Source organism: Falco rusticolus, chromosome 1 (genome assembly GCF_015220075.1).
Source record: "Falco rusticolus isolate bFalRus1 chromosome 1, bFalRus1.pri, whole genome shotgun sequence".
NCBI classification, from domain to species: domain Eukaryota; kingdom Metazoa; phylum Chordata; class Aves; order Falconiformes; family Falconidae; genus Falco; species Falco rusticolus.
The window spans coordinates 15,404,579-15,429,548 of record NC_051187.1 but is presented as its reverse complement, the minus strand read 5'-3'; the positions used below and the strand labels follow the sequence as shown (position 1 = coordinate 15,429,548).

At 42.8% G+C, this 24,970-nt stretch overlaps 1 protein-coding gene across 17 annotated transcripts in view; it reads right to left on the bottom strand.

The window, feature by feature from the left end:
* The window catches only part of MSI2 (musashi RNA binding protein 2), a 255,886-nt gene that overhangs the window by 193,642 nt on the left and 37,274 nt on the right, over positions 1–24,970 (bottom strand). The window contains exon 1 of one of the 17 annotated variants that reach the window (XM_037412003.1): positions 11,412–11,498. The exons of the other annotated variants lie outside the window; for them this stretch is intronic. The gene's annotated coding sequence lies outside the window, so the exon portion shown is untranslated. Of the gene's footprint in view, positions 1–11,411; positions 11,499–24,970 lie in introns of those variants that run through there. 17 annotated transcript variants of the gene reach the window in all.

The window sequence follows — 24,970 nt, the reverse complement described above, 5'->3', positions numbered from 1 at the left end:
TTTGCTTTCTTCCAGCGTGAGGTTCTTTTCTGTCATTAAGCCATGCTGTAGCTACAAAATCCATAGAGAACAGCAACCAAGATATCCCACCAGCTCTGGAAGGGAAAGCCCAAATCCAAGAAGAAATCAGGTTTTCAGGTGAGGCTTCAGAATCTTTTGCATCTAAGGCAAGCACAGGTCTGGCTCACCTGGGCAGGTCTCTTATCTGACAAATTCCAAGCATCTTCCAGCAGGTACAAAAAACTAGTGCAAAGCAAAAAAGCTTTATAGTGGTACTGTGCGGACACTGCCTCAGTGGGTTCCTCTGCTCATGTGTGGGTTTTTTAATGCACACTGGCCCACAAAAAGATGCAGTCACATAAATGCGGCTCTACTGCAAAAATGAAAAGATATCCTCCAAGCTTAGACGGGACTCTGCTGTCTGCCAACTAGTAGCTGGGAAAGAACAGACTGGGATTTATTCATCTCCCCTCCCAGTATCTTTCCCCCTCCAATCTTGATTTTGTTAAAAAACACAGAAGACTCATCAGCATGGTTGGATACCTGGAAACTGGTATATTTTCAACAGAACAAACCTCTAGGATCTGATGGCAAACCTTTACAGCTGGCTTTTGCAGGCACTGGCTGCCATTCAGTGGAGTTCTAGAGATATCCTAGTGTTTGCTAAAGGCTAAAACATCAAATGACACATCATGCTACTACTCAACAGTGCCCTGTAGCGTTTCTGCCCTTCCTTTATTATTTTCAGTTCGCGAACCGAAAAGTTTGTTTTCATAAGTTTTTGCAACAACTGTTAAAGTAATACCTTTCAGCTCAGTTTTTTGATCACATCCTTTAAGTGTCTCTGATCTTTACCACCAAACCTCAAACCAAAATTCCAGCTGTAAATCAAGCAGAGCAAACTCCGATTTACCTCTCACCTTAAACCAACAGGATATTACAACAAAATATCCTGGTTTGGTTGCCTGAAGGAAGCAAAGCATCCACATTACAATTAGCTAGTACTAGCAACATATGTAAATCAGCATACGCTACCACATGGACCTTCCCTCCCTTAAACTGAGCAAAGTGCAACTGAGCAGCATTGAAATGCAAATTACCCATAAGAGAGTTTAGGGACATGAAGGAAGCATAAGGACTTGGTGTCTGGATGCATTCCAATTTGGGTAGTTGCAAACTAAAACAACACTCAAGAATGCATATAAAGAAGCTTTTATTAAAAAAAAAGAATCTGCACTCTTTAGTTAGTGGGAATGATGCAATTACTAGAGGGAGCCAGGACACCCTCAGGCCCCAAATTCTATTCTAACTACAGAGAAAGGAGAATGGAGGAAGCAGAGTTGTTCAGATCATTCCTGGAGCACTGTGTGGACCCAGTCCAGACACCACTTGGCCTTCCAGCACAGAGGGAAAGGGCATTAACACACAGCGAAGGTGTGCTGCAAACAGAAAAGCTGTTGTGCTCTTTAATCACAAAGAAACTCCACCAGACAACAGCAATCAGACCCCATAAATCCACGCAGCGCAGCCCAATGCCACATGGATGTTTGGCGCTCAGATGCACTAATGTAATTCCAAATGTTTCCACTACCAGTTAATTGATTAAATGGAGAGTTATCTATGGTTTCAGCAGGTTCCACAGCCCAGATTTCTTCATCAGGAAGTGGCGACCAAACTACCATGTAGGGATGGATTAAGAACATGAGAGACTATGATGAACTCTCTGCTGCTTTTGAAAGAAATCAGATAAAATTTGCAGTAGAAGGGCTGTCCAAGGAAATGGTGAATCAGGAATATTTCATGCATTAAATATAATAGTAATTGTAATTTTTGACCTACACCAAAATGAATTTGCAAATGACTAGTAATGCACAAAATGGAAAGACAGGGTGTCAAATGACTGCTAATCTTCACTAAATAATTACATTTACATATAAATGTAAACATATATACAAATCTACATCAATAAAAAGCTTTTAACAATACAACGCTCTGTCACTCTCAAAAAAAATGAAGTCAAATTCCTTGTTAAAGGAAAGAGAGTACTGCAGCATATGTAATACAAACATGCAAAGTGACTTCAGCACAGGGTATCACTCACTGGAGATCAACACAGACCTTTTCTCCCTTTATAAATCATTTGTGTACTGAGACATGTAGCTAAATCAGTTAAAGCACAGATCTCATTAAAGAACCTGGAAACTGATTACTGAACTATGTAACACATCAAGAGGGTTTTTCTTTTTTTTCTTTTGAGAGAGATCTGGCCTGAAATCTTATCAGTCCCACACATGCCAGAATTAGTCCCTTCCTTTGTGTCAGGTGGAAACTCTATCTACAAATCGTCAAGCAGAACTCATGCTTGAGATGAACAAAATGCAGCTGTCTTAATCTGTTAAGATTATATTCTGTGCTTTCCACTATCAGGAGACAAACTGCAGGTGTAGTGCTCTTCAAAGGCAGACACCAAGAACCAAAATAGAAATACAAGTGGTTAAACTGAAAAAAGTTACGTGCCTGTTTCTCTAAGCCAGGTGTGAAGACGTGGGAGCCTCTCTGATGGCGTGGCAGGAGCACAGAATGAGACCGCGGCTGCGAAGCATCAGAGGCAGCTCACTGCCTCCCGCTCCTCGGGCTCTCCAGGTTTCACAAAGCTGCGGCAGAACAGAGGCCTTTTGCCATGTGCTGCCACGTCAGTAGGTCTACCCTTTGACAGCTCTTACCCTGGGGGAAGCACTAAAAGTTCCATTCACAACTTGCCTCACCTTAAAGAGAAAGGACTTACTATTTTGACCTTAACTGCCCAAACCGCCCAACTTCAAGGACCCCTGATTCCCCACCAAGAGCTGCCTGGGGGCGGATTTCAGCTGTAACCTGCACTGCAAGCAGCAGAAATGAAGATGCAGTTGGACCAATGGCCGGTCTTATGTACGGGGGCCAACGCCAGCAGAGCAGATGCCGGCGGGGGCACAGAGAGAGGAGCTGACACTCAAGAGCTTCGCACTTCTGCCACAACCATCAGCAACTTATTAAAAAGGTAATCAGGAAGGTGATCTAGTGGCAGCAGCCCCTTCACTGCACATCCTCCCTGCAGCGTCACTGCAGATTTCTTTCCACATGCGGCCCTTCCCCTCCAGTTCCCGAGGTGCTCAAACTGGGGCACAGCGCCTCGCTGGAGGGGGGGCAGCAGGAAGTGCACAGACAGGAGCCCACGTCCCGCTTTTACCCACTTTGCAGGGTGAATCACCAAGTGCTGTTAACTTTTCAGCACCTTCACACAGCTCCCGGCTTGTACCGAGACAGGCAATTTTCTGTCTCATTCCTGGGAGCCAAAGAGCATCTCAGCCTCCCGCATGGCACACGAGGAGTGGTGGGATGTGCCTGCAAGAAGTCTCAGCACCTCCCCCCAGCAGCACTGCAGGCTTTGTAATTTCTGTCAGTGTATCCCACAAAGACATGGTGTACCCGGGTACCTGCCACCTGACTCACCTCTCCAGCAAAGGCGCATTCCCAAGGGGAAAATTTATAGAACTGTGGTAGACACTCAAGGCATCATCACCAAGGACTCAAGTGAAAGGGGCTGGGACACGTTTGCTTGAGAGTATTAACTACTGAATAATAAATAATTTGCCATAGCATCAATTTGTTTTGAAGGACTGGAAAATAATATTAAAGAAATGCTTCTTCCATAGCTACATGCAGCCTCTTTGCACTTTCCCTGCGTCTGTACTGGAACCACCCACTGGTGACAGATGACATTTGGCAGCAGCATCTGCAAGCCCAGCACCAGAGATCAACAGGATCCAAAGCCCTGCTGGATAAAACCCCTCCTGCATCCTGCCACTGCTCTCAAGTACAGTACTGGGGTAAAGAACCCGCTCACTTCTGATCAAGGGGAAAAATGAATGGGTTTATGGCACCTCTTTTTCTCAATTACATACTTTTGATTCATGTATTCTAGACTGGCTTAGCACAAAAGCTGATGATGACTGCCATTAGGTCAGACACACTTTAACACCATATATTGCTATCTTAAAACATGTTGATGCTGCTCTGAAATAACATTTTACACTTACACCCTAATCATTGTTATAGCTTCTGACAGGTTTTAAATACAATAGTATTAACTGCAATTAATTCATTTGAAATTAACACGGATATTGCAAGCACTTCAGCAAGATCTCCACTGCAATTCACCATTCATTATTGCACCATTATTTTTTAAGTGTTATCCATAAAGCAGGCTGCCAGTGCATTTGCATTTAGGTGACAGAAGTAGGAATATAGAGGAGCAATAAATTAGCACAAAAATTAAGCAGAAGGAGGCAGCAGAATTACCACAGCCCATTGTCTAAAGTTTTAATATCGCTAATGACTTTATGATTCACAGTATCGCAGCCCTGTGAGGCTGGTGGTGGGCTGCACACCCCTTCCCTCCGCAGCGGGGCACAGACCCCAGGCCCAAAGCCATCGCATGCCCACAGGACTGCCTCGGTGCGCTGCATACTTCACACAGCTCGCTCCAGCTGGCTGGAAGATCAGTCATTAGCAGACAGAAAATAAACAGTTTTTTTCCCAAACACAGCCATTAAAAAAAGCCAGCATATTGAGAAGTAAAGCATATTAGACCATTAAATATGGTCCGCAGGAGCATTCCTCCTTGGAAAAAAGAAAAAAAAAAAAATATGTGTCTTTGGTGCAGTTAACACCCATTTTTAGAGCATTAATCACCTCAGGTGAAAACAAACTGGTTGTTAAAAACACATTCTAAGGGGATTAACTATCATCAGAACATACAAGTTACTTAAACTGAAGTAGTTCCATATGGTTAATTTATAATTTCCAAGGTATTAATCAGCAAACAAATTCTGATGGTTCCTAGATAAAGTGTAAAAGGGGAAGATTCACACAGCTCCTTGGAGCAATCCTAACTGGAAGTAGCACTGGCAGAACAGTTTCTTTTTTCAGTTTGCTGGCTAAACTGAAAACAAAACAGAACCAAAAAAACAGGAGGATAAATTTGTCTATGATTAAACAAACATGTCTTCAGTTTGTTGGCAAAACTTAAAAGAAAAAAAAAAAAGACAATTTTCATTTTGAGTCAATCCACAACATCTTGTTTTAAACTCTGAACGGAAATACACTGTGGGGTTTTGGTTTGGTTTTTTTTTCAGTTTATTTAACCCCTTTTAAACCTTTTGTCTTTTAGGCCCACTTTCAAATAAGGAGACCCTGTAAGAAAAAAACCAGAAGTTTGTTTCAGAAAAAACACCCACATTGTGGACTCCCATTTATGTCGGGTCTTTCAAGTTCCTCTTCCTACCCTTCTCCAAGTTCCATCTTACAAACATGCTATTTATGAAAAAAATCCACCTGGGTGCACCTGCAGGTGTTGCTGGGTGCCCCAGTCCCCAGGAGCAGGATTCCAGTGCCCCTGCAGGTATCCAGACTTCAGCCAGCAAGGAATGTCATGCCCACAAAGCGCACACACTGAGCCACCAGGGCACTGTAAAAATACCAAATCTAAGAGTGTTTACGTACAACACAGCTAAATAAAACAGTCCATCTTGTTTGGGTTAGCACTGAATGCCGCGTATCGGGCACACAACCGCAGCGAATGCCCAGGACCACCGCTGCCTGCAGCTGGCACGGGAAGTACGTCTCAGCCGACTGCGGCTAACTACGTCTCCAGATCCAGTCTCTGCCTGCAGCCTGAGAAGCCCCCGGCTGACGGTCAAGAAGGGAATGATTTACTAACCAAGCAGTGAGGGAGACAAGGAGCTGGGAAGGATCTCAGGCTGACAGCACTTCAGCCCAGACGAGCCTCAGTATCTGCTGCTGCCCAGCTGGCAGATGCCTGACATACTGATGCGCACAGATGGAGGAGAAAACAGAGGTTGGTGTTGCAGAAGCAGTTTGCAGCCAGCATTCATGTGTCTGTGTTAGGAAAATTACACTAATAGATAGCTCCCATCCAGACTGATCCCTGAGCAGAGATTAGCTATACGTACCGACAGAAACACTGAACAGCACAGGTCCAAGGGACACCAGTGAAACACTGTTCTGAGCAGTGCCTTGCGAGGGACCTCATGGGGACACAGATGCAGCCAGGCCTCAGAGGCCATCAGCCTTAACCCAGTATTTTAAGACTTGCACCACAGCTGAGTGTCACCTACTGGTATCTAAAGAGATCTAAGGCATCTAGGTATCTACCACATCTAAAGATAAAGCCTTAAAACACTAAAGGGCATTGAAGTTGTAGTACAATAAAAATACAAATGTTAAAGCAGGATCACAACTTTAATATCGACTCAACATACATTTGTAAGCAGCCAAACAAAAACACTGTGAAAAGGCACACACCTACCCACCACGAGAAGGGAGAAAAAAACATACCTGAAAAGTAAAGAAAAGCAAACTTTTGTTCACTGCAAGACTGAGTCCATTTAAATAGAAACCACAGTGCTAAATACATACTCCCTGAACCTATAGTCATTTAAGACAGTGTTCCTTTTATCACTGAAACCTTGTGGGAAATTTTAGAAGTTCACTTCATCCTCATAAAATACCAACTCCATCACACTGTAACACTTCAAGATGATCATACAGGGCTCTACAGAGAACCAACAACAGATCTGAGACTTCAATTTGTACCACAAAACAAGTGTTATCAAATAACACACACTTAAATCCTCTATAGCTGAATCTCTACTGCTAAGTTTATCTCTCAGTCCAAGAAATGCATCTTCCTTCTCTGAATTTCCTAGTACCTCCAGCCACCATAAATCCATTGTATGCATATGGATTAAAAGCAATCCCATTTCAGAATACAAGGGAAGAATCTACGGAAGGCAAAAAACATCTCCCTAATGTCTCCACCATCAGAGATGGAACTGAAGAAGAACACGAACACCAACGCTGACCAAAGAAAGCCTCCTGCATGTTTCCAGACCTTTTATTCCAGTCACTCAAGAACTAATTTTTTATCTTTTTGTCAAAACAAAAGAAAAAAAACCCAGCTAGCCCAGCAACAGCAACAAAACCTTTCCAAGAATGCAGAAAGGCAGAAATCCAAACCCAGTTTAGCTCAAATCTCTGCTTTACTAAGGTTTGAACTAAGTACTTGGGGAAAGAGGGGCTGATCTGTTCCCAAGGTCATTTCAAGGTTTTCACACTAGCAAGAATAATTATTTACAGGTGACAATGCATCCTGTGTGTTCAGCTGGGAAGGTAAATATGGGTTTAATAAATAAAAAAGATAAATAAAAATACCCAACAAAAACCAAAAGACAAATCCCTGCCTCAAAGTGCCTATTTCTGCAGTTAAATGGGAGTACAGGATGTCCATGTCCCAAGAAGGTGTTGTGCCAACATCCCTTAGAGCTACATCAAATATAATTTTCAAACCAATTAGCTCAAAAAGCATCAACACCAAAGCAATGCCTTCCACATTCTAATTACTAGGCCATCCTATTCAATTCTTAATGAGAGAAGAGACAAAGGCAGTATATGTATTACGGTCTACTTCAAGAATTCTTTTTCTTTTAGCAAACAGATCCTCTTTTGTTCTGGTTAAACACCAATTACTCCGTTCTCTCTAACATGCAAATCAGCCGAAAATAGGGCATGATGTATCTCGATCCTGCACCACTACAAGTTTGAATGAAGGGGGAAAATAAAGCAACCCTCTAGGGGCTTTCAATTCCAAGTACTTTGTACTCTGATAAAGCTCTTTTCAAAGAGCTTTTTGTATTATCTACGGCAGTTCCCATAAGCAGCGATTTTGCCATTACGCCAAAAGAAATAGCACATTTAAGGTGTACAATATAAGCAAGGAAAGTAAAAGTAGCCAACAAAGCTGTTTACATGTAGCTTTTACTTGTTATGTTCCCCACTGCAAACAGCAAAACTCTGAAGCATTATGAGCATTACTACACCTAGGGATAGAGATAGAGCAGAAGGGAAAATAAATGTGAAGAGTTGGAGCCCAGCTTTACAATGCAGTGCTTTGTAAAACTCAGAGCATCATGGAAGATGCCACACAGACAGCCCTGAAAAGGGGGTGGGGGGTCCCTTTTGGTCTGGCTGCGGCTCAACCACAGCCCTCGTTCCGCCAGCTCCTCGCCACAGCACCTGGCCTCGCCAGCGTTAACTGCTCTGACTACGTCCTACCACACAAGTTTTAAGATAAGTCTCTGCGATGTTGGAGTCCGTTCATTTACCCAGGCACTGGCTTCAGCAGCGCCTGTTCACGCCGCAGCGCTGACACCCGACAGCCTCTGCTGGCAGCAGATGGAAGGCTTGGGCCTCTCCGGAGCTGGTGCTTCCCAGCCCAACAGCCATGCCCAGAGGGTCAGCCTGAAGATTTATTGTGGAAACCAAACTGAAAACTGTTTTCACTCTTTTGTCATTGCTCTAGTCATTTTATAATTGATATTTTTGAAGCCCTTTGTAAACACCTTAAGCAGTGTCAATAACAATTTAGCAACTGTTACACAGACACACCAGTGCTGCTACATGGAAAGATACGGTTTTTTAAATGGAATTGTGTAGATCTCTGTAAGATGACCTGAGCGCTAAGCCCGCAGTTGAAGCTAGGAGTGCAAACTGTACCAGACAGCATCACTGAAGTGACCAGGGCATGAGGGCTCATGCTCGCCCCCTGCAAAACTTCAGTCTCCACCTAGGGAGGAAAAAGGGGCAAATGGTATCCATTTGGCGTAACCTACATATCACGGGGCAGCGATCATACCAGGCTCCCAGCCTAGGAGGAAGGGCTGTAGAAACTATTGACTTGAAACCACCTTCCTAGCAGTCCAGAGGGTGACTGCCTTTGCTTAAAACATCAGAGACATCCTAGAAATCAGAGGCAGAAGGCCAAAGCATCAGAGGAGGAAGCAGCGGCTTTAACTGATGATCCCACACCATGTCCTTTGTGGTGTGACTTGGTTACACAGAACACAACCACATAACTAAATTTAAAAACGCATTAAAAGGGGAAGAAATATGTCTTTAAAAAGTTTACTGAAGAGCAAACACACACAAAGCCAACTCGTTCTGATCCACTTGGCCTGACTACTTCCATCCGGCTGCTACGAGAGACACAGCAAGCCTCGGAAACGCGCCCCCCTCACAGGTCCTTGGTGCACCTTCCCAAGTATTAGATGGTGCAGTTCATGGGAAGAAGGCTGAGCACATACATACATGAATGTACTCATTACAAACTGCATCTGTAGATACACGTACCACAGACAAATTCATCTCCATGAAAATTATGTACTGCCAGCCCAGTGGTCAACCAGAGAATACAGACTTTGTTGCCCAAGATCAAGATATCCAGTGGAGTGTTTGCACTATACAATTTTGTAATTGAATATTCTATATAAAATTGTAATTGCATTTATATAATGTAGTATATACAGTTAACATAAATTACACACATACACCATACATACATTCTGTATACCACACACCCCTCATGCTGCTGTTTGAATATATAGGTAGATAAAATACCTAAAAATAGCTCATTTCAAAGAGATGGACCCTAGAGTATTTCACATTTATAAATTCAGCCAAAAACCACAGCACATTAGTCTCTTCTGCCAAACATTATAGACAATCTTCCAAAAAAAGTTTTCATCTCTTTTGTTGGCCTTTAATATAATTTTGATTTATGTCATTTTGAAATAGTCTCCCTTCTGTAGCTTAAAAGAAAAAAACATTCTTCTGATTCCAGATTCAGGATTTCTTTAAGAGAAACCAAAAGTAATAAATCTGAATTGTCATGCTGCTACTGTGTCACACGAGTGAGAAGTATTACAGCATGTGTTGGCTATAGCTTCCAAGCAAAAAATGTATTAAGTAACAGTGTTTTCTTACATTACACGTTCTTTTTCTTGCCTGAAGAGTATATTTCTTCAAGTTTTCACACAGATGTTCTTCATACACCAATATAATACACATGCAGCAAGCCACTAACGCTCTGGCTCTCTCCCATCTCCCTCTTTCCACACAAACAAGCGGTAAAGCTTCGGGGCAAGATGTGGTAACCTTGACTAGGGAAGCACTAACAGCTATGCTCTTATCTGTTTCGTGGTTGCCACAACAAAACGAGCTCCCCGGCATACTGTTCTTTGTATGGCTTCCACCCCAAACTCACTGCAAGTCCAAGACAAAATGTGGGAGAGCAACAGGGTACAACCAGTACCTTTCCAATGGGAAAGAAACTAAACTGGCATTAATGCTTTTACTTCTTAACAAGTGCAAAGAAAACCAGTTTCTTACTGAAAATTATGCCAGTCCAAACCTAAACATGTATGTAGAAATATTACACAGCTACCTTATCTTTCTGAATGATAACAGATTTATAAACAGATTTATTTGTACAGTCTATGAAGTGGGACAACCTCCTCATTGAGGAAAGACTTGGGACATAGTGAGATGAAGCCCTGGTCAAGCATGTGAGCAGCTCCAACAAAGCTAGAAGAACTACCCTGAGCTTAAAACAGGGTATGCACTTAAGACTCAGCAGAATCAGTGAATTCTCCGTGCACCACACCTTACCCCCTCTTCCCCCCCACCCCCACCCCCCCCACCCCAAGAGAACTGGCTCTTAGCCACCGCCAATCCCAGCCGCAGAGTAATACGGTCAAATACTGAGTTGCACAGACCATGTGCAAGTATCAAAACTTAACTGTATCAAAAATCAGCTGCACTAACCGTAATATTCTTCTTTGGGGGTCACTATGAAAGGGGAAGAAGAGTAGCCTGAGAGAAGCCAGAAAATGGAAGAAAAAATGAGCAATAAACCACATAATGCAGTAAAAAAGGCAGTTAGTCTAGCGAGTGCATAGATACCAGGCTTATTTCAGTTTACCACTAAGAACTAAGGATAACTGCAGGGCACTGTAAAACATTTGTTCCTTTGCATTAATTGCTGTTAGAGTCATGGTTTGGTATATTATACCAGCCTCAGCTTGCTCTAATTCCTTATCCCATTTGCTTTGGCCAGGATACTTAAAAGAGGAAAAAAAAGATTTTTTTAAAAAAAAAAAAAAGAAAATGTTTTTAATGATTATTCAAGGGGGTATGTGAAAAGGTATTATGTTCTGCAAGACATAAGGACACTCCTAAAGGCATCCTACTTTCATTCTGTAAGACATACAATCAACCACACAGCTTTCACATGCACACAGCAAAGTTGAGAAGTGCCATCTCCCACACACCACACGTTTCCAGTCGGGCAAAAGATCCGCAAACCAGCTCTCACAGAAACACAAGCAAGCACATGCTCAAAAGCGGTGACAGAAGAACAGAGCAGTGTGCTTGCTTGTGCCCCACAGGACACACTTCTACATCGACAGTTTCCACTACCCTTGAAAATGTGCACAAGCTTGTACACACATACTTACAAACAAGCTAAACGGCCAAGTTCACCCGTCACCCCAGGGGTCGAGCACACCGAAGGCTGCGGAGGGTCTGCCTCCCTGCCAGGAGCAGGGTACGCTGCAGCCCTCTCTATCCCTGCTACTCCCTCGAGGCTCGTGAGACGAGCGCTCCTGCTCTCAGAAACGGCTTTGAAGAGCTACCAGCAAACTCCTTGACACAGATCCAGAATACAGCAGGAAACAATGGCAATCAGGCCCCAAAACCAGTACTTGAATTTAAAAACAACCAAACAAAAAAGCCCACACAACAAACCCCACACACACCCACAAGAAAAAAATAAATAATTACACATGTAGAAAATCAGATATAGACAGAGCTGATCACATCATCCCTGGCTTCATAAGTGATTGACACCAATCAAATCTCCCCATGTTCTTGGAGAGGAAATAGATGACCTCCATGCCTCAGAAGAAAAAAACCTAGAGACACAAATGCTAAGTAACCTGCTTGAAAAAAGAAAAAGCAAGCAGAGGCGAGAGCCAGCTACATTGCAATCATGAGTTATGAATACCCAATGCAATACATAAGAGCTGGCATGGCTGCTTCAGATCTCTGTTGCCAAACTCCAGCAAGATTCTCATTATCGAATAATTGAAAAACAAAGCTTTGCCATCTTCTCCTCTTTCTCTGAGGTTAGCCCCTTGGCACTAGCACACCTGCCTCCCTGGAGGGTACGGTTTGGTGCATGGTTTTATTTACATCATTTTCAGCAGAACAGGAACCCTCTGACCACAGGTCAGGGCACACACATGGAATTGTGCCAGCCCGTAGCAATCCAGTTCAGCATGCTGCCTACTGCGAACTCGTGGAAAGCAAAATAATTGACATTTTCAATACAACTTCATACCTATATTAATGTACATAATTAAACAGATTACTTAATAACTGCATTATAAATTTATTTACCTACACACAAATCATTAAGAAAACACTAAATAAAAAAATAAAGAAAACCACTAAATAAAAAGGTAAGTAAAAGCTTTTACAAAGCCATAAAAGTTGTCAACTCTACACAGAAGTTAGCTACCTCGAGACCAGAACTAGAATGCACATTCATTTTATATATGAATGATATCTCTAAACGCTTTATGATGTTAAATAACACACAGCTGCACAATTTAATGAGCTACAGCTACAGGGAAAAGTTGTATAAGGAGGAAAAAGAAGAGACAGGGAAGCATCTGATTTTCATGTGAAAGTTAGTGAAATGAAACAGCAATGAAGCAAGGATTATACAAGGAAGTTGTTCAAGACGGCAGGGTCTTCTGAGGTAAAAGCTCTGAGAAAACAGAGCAACAAAAAGAAGCAGATTCACTCACTAGGTGGTTAAAACCAAGAGGGTTTTTGAACTTCCAGTAAAGGATGACATCTTGGTTAAAGGTCTGGATTCTGAAAAAACAGTTTCAGACCCCAGCTTCACTGCAGACCTGCGGGGTGACCTCAGGTGAATTTCTTCACCTTTCCCATGATTTTGCCTCTCCCTCTTCTGGGGAAAGATGATCTTGTTGATCCCTTTGCCCAAAACATTTCCTGCCCATTCTATTTATCTTTCAAAATGTCTTCAGCTCTACAAGTAGACATATGGACAGGGAGGTCACATGCCTGACAGCTGATACATACCAGGCAAAAAGGGAGTGAAAAAGGCAACATCTCTTAAGGGCAAAAATAAATCTCAGGTTTCATCTTAGGAAGCTTTTTACGACAAACAGACTTCCAACACAATATTTTACAAATAAATCAACAAGTAAATTGTGCCAGTGCTCAGCAGTATTACTGAACTGAATACTTAGTATCGGTCTCATTTACAGTATATAGCTCCTACACTGCTTATGCCCTGCAAAGAGCTGGAAACTCTAGCATCCACCCTGTAAAGTCATTATTCAACAACAAACGAGTACTATATTTAGAACTTTTTCCATGAAGTAGCAGTATCCAAGGGCCACTGAGCCAAGAGGCATTCAAAGGTTAAACAAGTCTACAGGCTCGCCCCCTACCCCCAGGTTTCTGCCTGCAGGTTACACTTCAGTTCGCTTACACATGCACCTCAGTTTTATAAGGTGTCTTTGATCCAAGGAGCAAGATACTGCACCAGAAGTTACCCTCTCTGGTGCCTGTATCTGGGTAGTGACCTTAAAAATTACAGGAGCACATATACACAATTACTCTGACTTAATTTAAAATGCTTTGCTAACAAAGATTAAACAAACACATTAAACAGTCTAGAAAAAACCCATAAAACCCCCTACTTTTCTCTGAGCTACTTCAGTCAATATTTCAGCTTCTCAAGCTGCTCTGAACAACACACATTCTTCATTCTTTGATTTTGTTCATATTTTAGGAAACAACTGTTAGATCATGTAGAGATTTAGATTTCATTCTCTGCAAGGAAGTGCGGCCTAGCTACAGCAACAAGCAGAGCACAACTCTTCGCTCCACTGGAGTTATATGTAGTCTTCAGGAAATTAAAACTACCTCCAGCACCAGTCACCAGCAGCATCTGAAAACTGGGACTTGCAGCTCCTTAACATAATACCCCACCACTTGAGCTAAAAGAGCAGCATGACTACATCACTGTAGGAGTACACTGCTGTCCATGTACAGAAGCTATGTGGGAGGAAGGGGCATAACGCAACACATTTCACAAGTGTGCTACAAGGACAATTTCTCTGTGCATCATTCCTCTACCTCCCCCTGCCTTCAAAAGGATAAGGCTTTGTTATTTTTCTTCCAGAGATGACACAAGGCTTGAACTGTGTTTGTAAAACTCTTTCACATCTTGCAATAGCCAACACAAAGACATCTAAAAGCTCAAGAGAAGTGCATAGAAGTGCAACAACAGCTGTGTTCTGCGAAACTGAAGTTACAGATAAACCAGTCCAATCACATTAATAAAAACACACCCACCTTGCTAAGTGGACCGAGCTAAAAAAGTAGTCTTGACCAATCAGTAATGTCGGCATCTTAAATTGTTGATTGTGTTTCCTCCCAAGCCCTGAGGAAACACAGCCAGTGGGGCTGGAAGACTCAGCGTCCAAGGACAAAGAATCAGCAGGCATGTAAGCACCAATATTTATGTAATGTATGTCATGTTCACAGCCACAATGAAATCATTGTCTTCCAAGGGGGTTGGTATGTTCGGAGCATTTGTTTGTTATTTCTAAAGATGCAGGAGGCAAAGCAGTTAAAAATAAAGAGGTCACTGCATGCAAAATTAATCTTTAACTGCCTACACTGCTTTAAACGACTTGTAAGGATTACAGTGCACTCCCCAAGCTGAGAGTACCTTTGTTAACAGAAGACTCCTGAAGAGGTGGTAGAGGGTAGACCACTAATAAAAGTCAGCTGGCAAGTTTTACCAGCTTTCCTTATTCCCAGTGGCTACTCTTCCAGTGGTTGCATTTGGTGTGAGCTCCGTCCCCACACGTGCACCCATCCTCATGCTCTCTGCAGCTCTAGGAGACCTTCTAAACACTGGCATGAGCGGTGCTGCCTGAGCAGCAGACAAGGGAAATTCTCACCCAGTCTCACAGCCTTGCCTAAGCCCATGCTTACAATGGAAGGAACAGTTTTTAATTAATCTCATTCCTCCTGTGAGGAGACAGCAGAGGATTCCTTTAAAACGCAACCTGTGGCAACAGAGTTGTTAAATGCTTAACATGATGTTATGCACAACACGACTTCAATGGTACACACATAATCCAGCCCTGAAGAAGAGCAAGAGGCACACAGCAGAGACGTAGTTTCTTTCCCCTGTAGCAAGGGATGGCTGTTTAGTACTTGGCTATCAGAAAGAAGAAACTTCAGCATTAATTACTACGGAGCATCACAAAAAAATCTAACTTAAAAGAAGAATTAAAAAACTGAACCTACACTTGGGCATCTCCAAAGAGGAGTCGCCCAGCTCAGATTCATGACCTGCAGTATAAATCCACAGTGGACAGTCTGGAGAACCCTCTTACAGGAAGGCATTATAAATATATGTTAATATAAACACAGAAGCCTGTTTTTAATCTAAGAGGCAATCCCTGGATGGCCTCTGGCACTTTTGCACAAGTCACAGTGCCACGTTCTCAGTTTACCTATCTGAGAAACAGGAACAGCACCTTCCTATCTCCCAGCACCTTCTGAAGATTCATGCTTCCAAAAGCACTTCTAAATCAGGACAACCCTCTTCATGTCACCTTTTCGAGCAGAAAAAAGACAAAGCAGACAACTGCTGCAAAATTCACCAATTCAAAGCAGCCTCATCACAGATGCAACAGTTGGAAACCGATTTTTCTGAGAGACAAGGACTAAGGACACAGCTACCCATTTTGCTCACTAAAAAGTGTCTAAACCATGTCAGCTGTATGTGAAGTGGCTTGCTGCACTCCAGACAACTGGCAGGGTAACAAACTGTCACCTAGGTGACAAAATAATGACCCTTCTGTGAAGCTCTTGCAGCGTCTCCTGGCCATAATTGGACACTGCTGTTCAAAATGCTAAGTGTGGGAGGGAACGAGATGGTACGATCGTTGATTTGGAAAGGCTGCAAGCTAACCTTTGGCTCAGCAGGCTAAAATGGACTGCTGCATGATGCTGTACTCAAGAGATCATGATGAGGGCGGCGGAGAGTCTTGTCGCACTGGTAGGTCTGCAAAGGGCTGGAGAATCAGACGGCGCAAACAAGGCAGGTCTTGCCTCTACCAAACCTTAATCACCAGCTCAGCCTCCTTCTACACCAAAAGGCAATGCTACCCGTTGACACACCTGCTACAGTTGTCAGTAAAAGACAACAAAAGCATTAAATATGAGACACAAATGTTTTTTCCCACTCTGCAAAATATTCTTTATATACTCGGCATCTTGTAAGTATTAAATCCATCTGGGAATGACCTACACAAGCTCCACAACAACAGGAATGTTGTTCTGCAAGATCTCGGAAGCTATACAGAAATATCTCTAAACGTAACAGCATGAGGAAGGGGGCTAGAGAATTTGAAGAAGGCAACAGAAGCCTTTGAACTCCACAAATGTTTCGTTTTCCAGCATACAGTCCTCTAAAACCAGCACAGCTTTAGCTGGCATAACATTAACTACATTGATTTCCATCTAAAGAGTGACAGGCTTTGCCAGTCCAGCCATAGCCTGAAGCTGCCATTGCAAGGAATAAAGGAATAAGTATTCCCCTAAATGCTCCTGCCTACAGCAAGTAGGGGTGGTATAAGGTATCAGCAGGTTGAACAAAATTAAGAACTTGGAGGAAAAGTAAGAAAAAAGAAAGAGACAGATACAGCGAACATACCCACTCACAAAGGTCAGTGCAGGTGAAATGCCAGTTAAAGCCCACGCTGTGGTGGCAGAGGGTCTCACACCTCTGGCCCCAAAGGCAAGCAATCAACAAGACAGAAGAAAGCTGGCTCAAGTTAATGGATTCTAATTCACAATGAAACAAACTGCAGTAAGACTTCACGGGTTTTGTTACCAAATGAGCCTTACATGCACGCTCAGTTCCCCTCAGGAATAAGCAAGTTCAACCAAGAAATCAAGTGGCATTACTGTCCTCTGAAGGTGAGGCCATGGGCTGCCAAAGCCAAGGAATGAAGTCTTGCACAGGTAACCATTTGCAGATGAAAACCATTTGCATTCCAAACAGGTTCTGGCCTCGAAAGGATTACAAACCACCTCGCTGGTGTTTATGAGGCTGGGCAGAATCACCTTACCAGCTGCCTACCACTTCCCTGATGCAATGGAGGAGGAAAACACAGCATACAACTCATCTCTCTGAAAGAATCAGGTTTAGTTACAGGTTTGCCTTATCTGCAGCCTTGCTGCAACTTCATGTCAAGTATGTCTTCAGGTCAGGTCCGTTAGATTGGTTGCAACATTTTAAAGTCCTGAAATACATCTGCTAAAGCCATATAATACACGTACTTGAACCCCTAATTTCTAAAGAACCAGCTCCTTTCCAGTAGCTGGTGCCTGAACTTGTCAGGCTGTCACACTTCATTAGAGTTAACTTAACAAGATAAGCAACCTGGCTGTAATGACGACAGCTTGGTCAAGTGAGCTAGGCATGCTATCCTCACCCAAGGAAGAGCGAACGCTTTGGAAGAGACACAAAATGAAAGCCTGAGAATAACAAGTTTAGGCTCATTAACCTGGAATGCAGTGGAGCAACCATGGCACTGGACACAACCTGCCTCAGAGAGCGCAGGAAAGCCAAGTTTCCACCTGACCTTGGAGCCCACACTGGCCAGTGGTGGTAAATAGCCAGGTCAGGTAAGGGGGGAAAATGAAAAGTAGTAAAATAATACTAGATGATAAAATAATTCAGAATAAAATGTCACTTTCCATGACTCCACTGAAGTAGCACTTCACAAAAAGCAGGGCCACTGCTTTTCACAACCCTTTGCTGCACATCACAAATGCATAGTAAATTAATTAGACCCGTGAAAAGAAAATGCATTTGCTTAGTGGAAACACACTGCAGTTCAGGCCCAGGAAAGGCCCAGGAGAAGTCTTGACTTAAGAAGAAAAAGTGAACTGAGTACACTCATTTCTGTTCCTCTTGGCTTACTCCCGTATATCAGCTTCCAAACAGCCAGGAATAGTTTCCACTGTATTTCCTCATAAATTCTGCTTTGATCATTCAGATAAACGTTTGTTGCCTTCCCCCTGAAACAAGCATGAACTTTTCCATTCGTGCTCATACCAAACCCAAACATCTGACAAATGAAGGCAAAGAATAGAAAATATTTATATACCCAGGAGTAGGTATTGCTCCTCACAGTCATTGGGGCAATGCAATAATAGGGGTTACATCAGAAGTTTAAGGAGGCAAGCTATAGCTTGAAATGAGCCATGGAAGCCCAACGTAACTCAAGATGAAATGGAAATCACCCTCTGACTAAGAGGTTTAACAAAGATTAAAATGGCAAAATAGGAAAAAAAGCATTGCTCAGCTAATCTTACAACTCTCTTCAAGTCCTATCACATCTGCACTGGCACATTTGCACATACCACTAGACAGGCTGAAACCAGGTGAGCTAAGGCAAGATAAAAGCAGATGCAGGAGAAAAAAAGAAGTCCATCTGCATAAAAGGCTTCCTGTGTTCAGGTCAAGTGAAGATTAGACACACAATGCTGGGAGGACTACACTTCTTTCTGTAAAAAGGATATTTCCATAACTAACATTGGAGAAGAGTGTTGTGCTTGTTAGGAGACGACAAAAGGTTGGCTCCTTTTGATCTTTCCCTTCCTCCTCCTCGACAGATTTTTTTTTTTTTAAAGTCATTTGCTTTAGTGAGCTATAGACCTAGTTATGAATTACATTCCTAGATGTTAGCATACGAACCCACATCAACAGGACACTGTAAGATCCCAGGTGGGTACAGAGGAGAAAGACACTGTATGACGCGCAGCATTTCTAATCACAGTTGTAGGTAAAAATAATAATAGATGCCTTGCGTTTCCCATTTCCTTCAAGTAACGTTTCCTGTGGCTATTGGTAAGTTTAATTGTTTTGTTCTTCTGTGATTACCCAGAAGGTTCTCCTTCCCAAAGCTGGAGACTAATCACCAACACCTAATCCAGCAGCCAATCTAATATGAGATAATGGAAAAAATTAACTAAAAGGCGGCAGGTAAGAGACAACAGCACGGTATTTCTGTCTCCCACAGCATTTTTGTCAGTGTTACTGGCAAAAGAACAGCCTCCAAAGTAATACAGCCTAGTCTCCCATCACTGTCATAGACATTCACACACCTAAAACGTTGCTTTAGCCGAGAGGACAAAAGCAGTACAGCAGCAGGGCACTAACTGCTCACACAAGACCGTCCCACTGGGGTTCTGTGGCATGAGCGGCAGCACGAGTGCTGCTGTCACCCAGCACCATGCAGGAGAGCCGGCATCTCCAAAACATTTGCTCATAAAGCTCCAAAGTAAACTACATACAACATGACGAAATAAGTTATCACTAGGTATGTCTAATGCATGACATGCTACCAAATGAAGGATAAGAGACACGTTTACACAGATTTCCTGCCTACCTCCTGTGACAATTCAGTAAACATTAGAAAATTTACATTTAACAAATTAGGATCTAAATTTTAACCAGAACAGGTGTTCAGTCTGTAAGCACCCTCTTGAAAGCCTTACTGAAGTCTTAATCCTTCATGTTGTGCTCACTTGAGGTGATGAGCCAGAAGTTTGGGGATTTGGTATTTAAAAGGTGTGGTTGCAGACGGCGTTAGTTAAACTGTCCCTGCAAGAGCAGCAGCGATGTGCATGCACATGTACACCACAGTACCGGTGATGTTCTGCACGAGGTTCAGGGTACCTCCTTGCTGCCAGCAATTTATTCACACACCCAAGCTCTTAATTTCTAGAGGCATTCTTCATTAAAAAAATTCAGCAACACCTCAGTTATTCTGAGGCTCCAAAATCACTAAAGCAGATAAGCCTGTTCTGTTTATTTTTAAAAAGCTGTTTTCTTAACCTTGGATTTGAATGGAAGATTTGACTCCTGGAAAGTCTATGAAACAAACCAACTCATGAACACACACACACACCACCACCCTAATGTTACAACCAATAGCTACAACCAGGCCACCTTCAGCTGGAAAGCCACAGCTTCTGAATCACTTGTTCTTGCAAACCCCTGCAGTTAACAACTGAAATACAGACATCACTATTGTCTCTGGATTCCTCACGGCATCAAAGACTTAGCTCTAACAGAGCCCAACTGGCAGAGTTAGCCAAGTCCTCTGAGCCCCAGAAATCTCATTAGATTGACTAAAAATTACAAAAGCCTCAAAATACTCCAGCAAAGGAATTTTAGAAGAACTGCAGTTAAATAAATACTGTATAACCTTTTGAAGCCAAACTGTATATCCAAAACTGGATTTATTTTTTCCTTTCAACAATCACCAATTAGAAAGCCAGCATCCAAGAGTAGGTAGTAGAAAACATTTTCAGCATGCTGCGAGAGTAAAAACTTTTATTGCAAATCTAATTGAGAACCCTCAAATTATGAGGATGCTGATAAAAGTCAGAGGAACCCATCTCTACAAAATCCCATTTAGGTGCAACATTCCCCACAAGCTGCAGATTTGATGAAAAATTCTCCACTCTTTTGCCTTATGGACTAACACTCATGTTCTACAACCACAGAGGCACAATTCTGTCTCCAGTCTTTATCAAGGGCTTGGCGGTGGGAGAGTGAGATTTCCCAGGACCTGTTCCACCAGCCAACCACCCAGCCAAGGTCACCTTGCCACCCAGACACCCCTTGTGAGTTTTTCTTAACTCTGCTGCCCCCAGGTTTTCTGCTCTTGTCCTAGGGAGGGAAGCAGGGGATGAGAATCCCATATGCCTGGGGAAACAGAGCAGAGGGATCGATGTCTGCTTCTACTGCAGGCTGTTTTGCTCTCCCACAGCGACTGCAGAACTGAGCCTTGCCCCAAACCTGGAGCCATTCCTGTCACAAACTATCAAACAGGAGCCACGTCAGGGCTCACCAGTTATGGAAACAAGATGGTGGCAGTGCCTAAAGATACTGGTTTAAAATATTTCATTATCTGGAAACATGAACATTAATTTCTTTGGAGATTCCCACTACCCTCTGTAGGAGCCAGAAAATCATTTTCTACACCTATGACCCATCCATCCGTCATTCATTCACGCAAACGTGGATTTTATCTCCCCTGCATTTTGGAGACGAACCAAGCCAACAGGGTTTTCATGCACTCCCTCTCCACGTGCCAGAACCCCCAAGGCATGCAGAAAAGCCAGCTTGAGCACACAGCAGGGCTGCTTGGAGGTGTCCGGGGTTTGCCTTCGCGGGGGGGGGGGGGGGTATCGCCCATCACAGCTCACATAGGTTTCCTTGCTAGCAAAGGATTGGCTCAGATGTTTGTTACTTCACAGCCAATTAATGAACCAGGATTTACAGGAACATAAAAATTCACAAGGAAACTTAACATATCTCAGATAGTGTGTAAATTTACATCCAATATGTTTGGAACATGTCAATAAAATATTTATCATTACATTGTGACTCTCCCAACTGTTGTGTTTTGCTCTTGGCAGAGGTTAAAATGACTCCCCCTCACCATCCTGTGTGTATGTTATAGATAACACTTTCAAAACTGACTGCCAGTGAAAAAGAGCAAATTTGGTTCAGAAGCATACTCTTTAAAATTAAGCTTTCACAGAACAATTCGGATTAGCAGAGCAAGACTAAGTGTTTAATCTTCCCCTGCAATTCTCGACAACGTTCCTTTAGGGGGAAGAGAAATGCACAGCAAATCATTTTTTCTAGTAAGCGTTTCCTATCACCAAAACCAATTCAGGACATGGAAACCTGACTGCTGAAATCAGAATCCAGTTTAATAGAAATATGTATCAATACAAAGCACCTGCATCTGTGTGCAGCATTCTAGGTTTGACTAGTAACACTCATCCACAACAGCTTGCTACTTAAATGCTAAAAACCACTCAGAAAAGAAAGAGGGCATACACACCAGCATCACACTCCCAACACCAACTTCAATCTGTGAAATGCCCCTTAAAAATACTTTAGATCATCATGTACGTATTGGGGTGTGTGTGTGTGTGTAGATGACACATGACACAGACAACACAACACCCCAGCCAAAAACAACCCCCCCACAACCAAAAATAGACAGACTTAACACACACGAAGTATACACACATACACAAAACCAGACAATCCCCTTAATTCATGCAGAGACTTACAATCCTAAAGGATCCAAGTTGCTTTCCAAAGGGAATAAGTTTATCGACTGCAGCGTGATCAGATTTACACCATCAACTCCATAGCAAAACACAACCACTGCTTTAACGATAAACCAAACACCCAGAAGCAAAGAGAGAAAAGACAAGGAGGAGGAGGAATGTCAGGTAGGCAGATTATTTTATTGAAAAAGTAAAATGAAAGGAGGCCTGAGTTTTAAGTGCCAGGGAGCCCTTACTGGCTGGTAGCTTACATCTTAACCTCGCATTTAAGTAGCACCAAAATTAATATTCCTTACTTATCTCATCTGGCTAATGTCATCAGAAGACGTGCAAAAGGAAAAGGAGGGCAAATATCAGCCTCTTTCACCACCGCATTTCCCAGCGTTGACTGGCTGTGGGAGGAGAAAGATTTCCTGATTTACTTCTCTCTTAAATAAAGTTTATGCCTCTCCTCCTTCCCCACAAGTGCCCCGTTTAAGAAGGAATTCCCCTTACAGGCTTAAAAAAAAGCCAAAACCAAAACACAAAACAAAACAAACCTGCCTGATACAACTTGAACTTAATTTTCTTTGGGCAATTTTCCTGAAAGAAAATAATAATAATATGGGAGTGTCCTGCTGAGGTTAATCACTAATGCAGTAAAATAAGATGGAAGGCAAACGGTGTAAACCTACTTTGAATTCCAATCAGAAGCTGGGGGAGTATTAGCTGTCAAACGGCCCATGGCACTTACATTGCTCCCTCCCTTCTTTAACTGCTACCGTAAGAGAGCTACAAGCTTTTACTATTCTGCATATGGCTTCAAATACATATCTAACAAAGCCTGAAAAATGAGAGGCAGATGAGCTGTCTTAGCCCAGAGGAAGGAGGTTAAAACGACCTCAAATCATAAAGTCTAGTACAGTATTTAATCTTTGAGACTAGAAATGTTTTACAAAAGTCAGTATTGATCAGACCTTCATGCCAGCTGTCCTCCTGCTGCAATGGAGGCACCTTGCTCCAAAGTAAAATCAATGATCAAAGGCTTATCTATGGGAAGAGGAGGAGACCACTGCTTATGGAGACATAAATTGAAAAAGTCAACAGAGAGAAACATCATCCAAGTTTTCATCACAGAAAAGAAAATATTTGTTTTATGGGGTAGGTAAGAAAATTTGCCACAACCTCTTCCGTTTCAGGCTGGTTAGACTTGGATCTCCACTTGGTTGACAAATGTGTACAGCAAGCCGTATTCTGGCAGTGCACAAGCTGTGCTGCTGCGATTTTGGTGCTGTGCAAAGTTGGAGCAAGAAGAGTACAATCACACACCATTAAGGTGACTAAAGATGGGAAGGAACAAGAGGAGACTCTTTGCACTAAGGCCTTAAAAGATGTTCACACTGGTCCTGCCACCAAGCTCTCAAATTTTCATTTAGCTACCCTATCTAAAGAAAGCACTAAACTTGCTCCTCACATTTCATTAAAAGAAGCTCAAGAGATTCTTTCCAGTAAGAACTTCCCTTCAAATTTCATTAGTAAGAGACAGCCTTTATGCTGCAACATGTTTAACAATATTCCCCTCCTCATCCAGGAAGCAAACTTCCTCTTTTGGACTACACAGGTCATGCATCAAGGGATATCCTTAAGTTCAGCAGGATCCTCAAGCTCATGCTACAGAGAGCTCTCACAAGAGCGCCTGCCTACTGCACACTTCGCTATGCACAGTCACAGTCACCACCTCAGCAGAGACCTCGTCCTTTCTGGCTCCTTGAATAAGCGCTCCAAATCCCAAGATCACTGATGTTTATGTTTTGGCAAACATTCAGATCTCCCAGCAAACCAGGATTTCAGTAAACATCCATTCTTAAACCAGGGAAAAGCCATAAAAAACAGCAAGCAGAAGAGAAGTTATTTGCTTAACATCATATCTACAAAACAGCAAACCTCAGCACCGATGCCGGCCTTCCTTCTCCTGAGAGCTCCCCATCCAGCACTGCTGAGCTGAGCTCATGGATCTGGGAGTTGCTTTTTTTTTTTTTAGTATGCTCCAAACCTGAAATTGTCTCTTCAGGTTCACACTGTTATTGGGACAGAATCTCTGAACTTCCCAAACATCAGGGCATGTTTGAAATCTCACAGGTTGAACTTCCAAAATTACAGCCACTTGGAAAAAATCTGCCCACAGTCTTTAGCCTGAAATGTCTTTAAGTCTGAAATGGGGGGCTACAAGCTGCCCCCAGCCCAGGCAACAGCCAGGCGAGTCCACCTGCCCTGCATTACCAGCACTCGGCACGACTCCAGGGAACTCCTCCATGAAATCAAAACAGATCTTCCTCTTCTTGCTCTTTTCCTGGAGATCGCTCTTAATAGTAAGCACTTGCCCCCACTCTTCCCAAGACATAACTCTTACATGAAATTGTTAGGCATGCCAAGAGCACCACACAAATGTAAGCAGAATGGGCCCCATATCCACGATCACCGCCTCACAGGTCCTTGGACATCACCCACAGGGAAAAGAGGAATCCTCAGTGCCTGGAAAAGGGAGTGCATCACATTTTCCAACAGCAGTCATGCTGGCTCAGGAAACAAGTTTTTATCTGTAGGATGGCAGCTGCAAGCAACACTTCAAGATGCACAGGAATGACAGTGATGGCATTAAAGCTGCTTTGCCCCACAAACTTTAAACTCTGTCAGGGAGGAGACTGGAAGGACAGAAAACAACATTAACATGCGCTTCAGATTCATTTTTCAGGGAAAGAAAGCTTCTTCTCCCCTCAGTATCACCCAAATATATCAAAGTGAT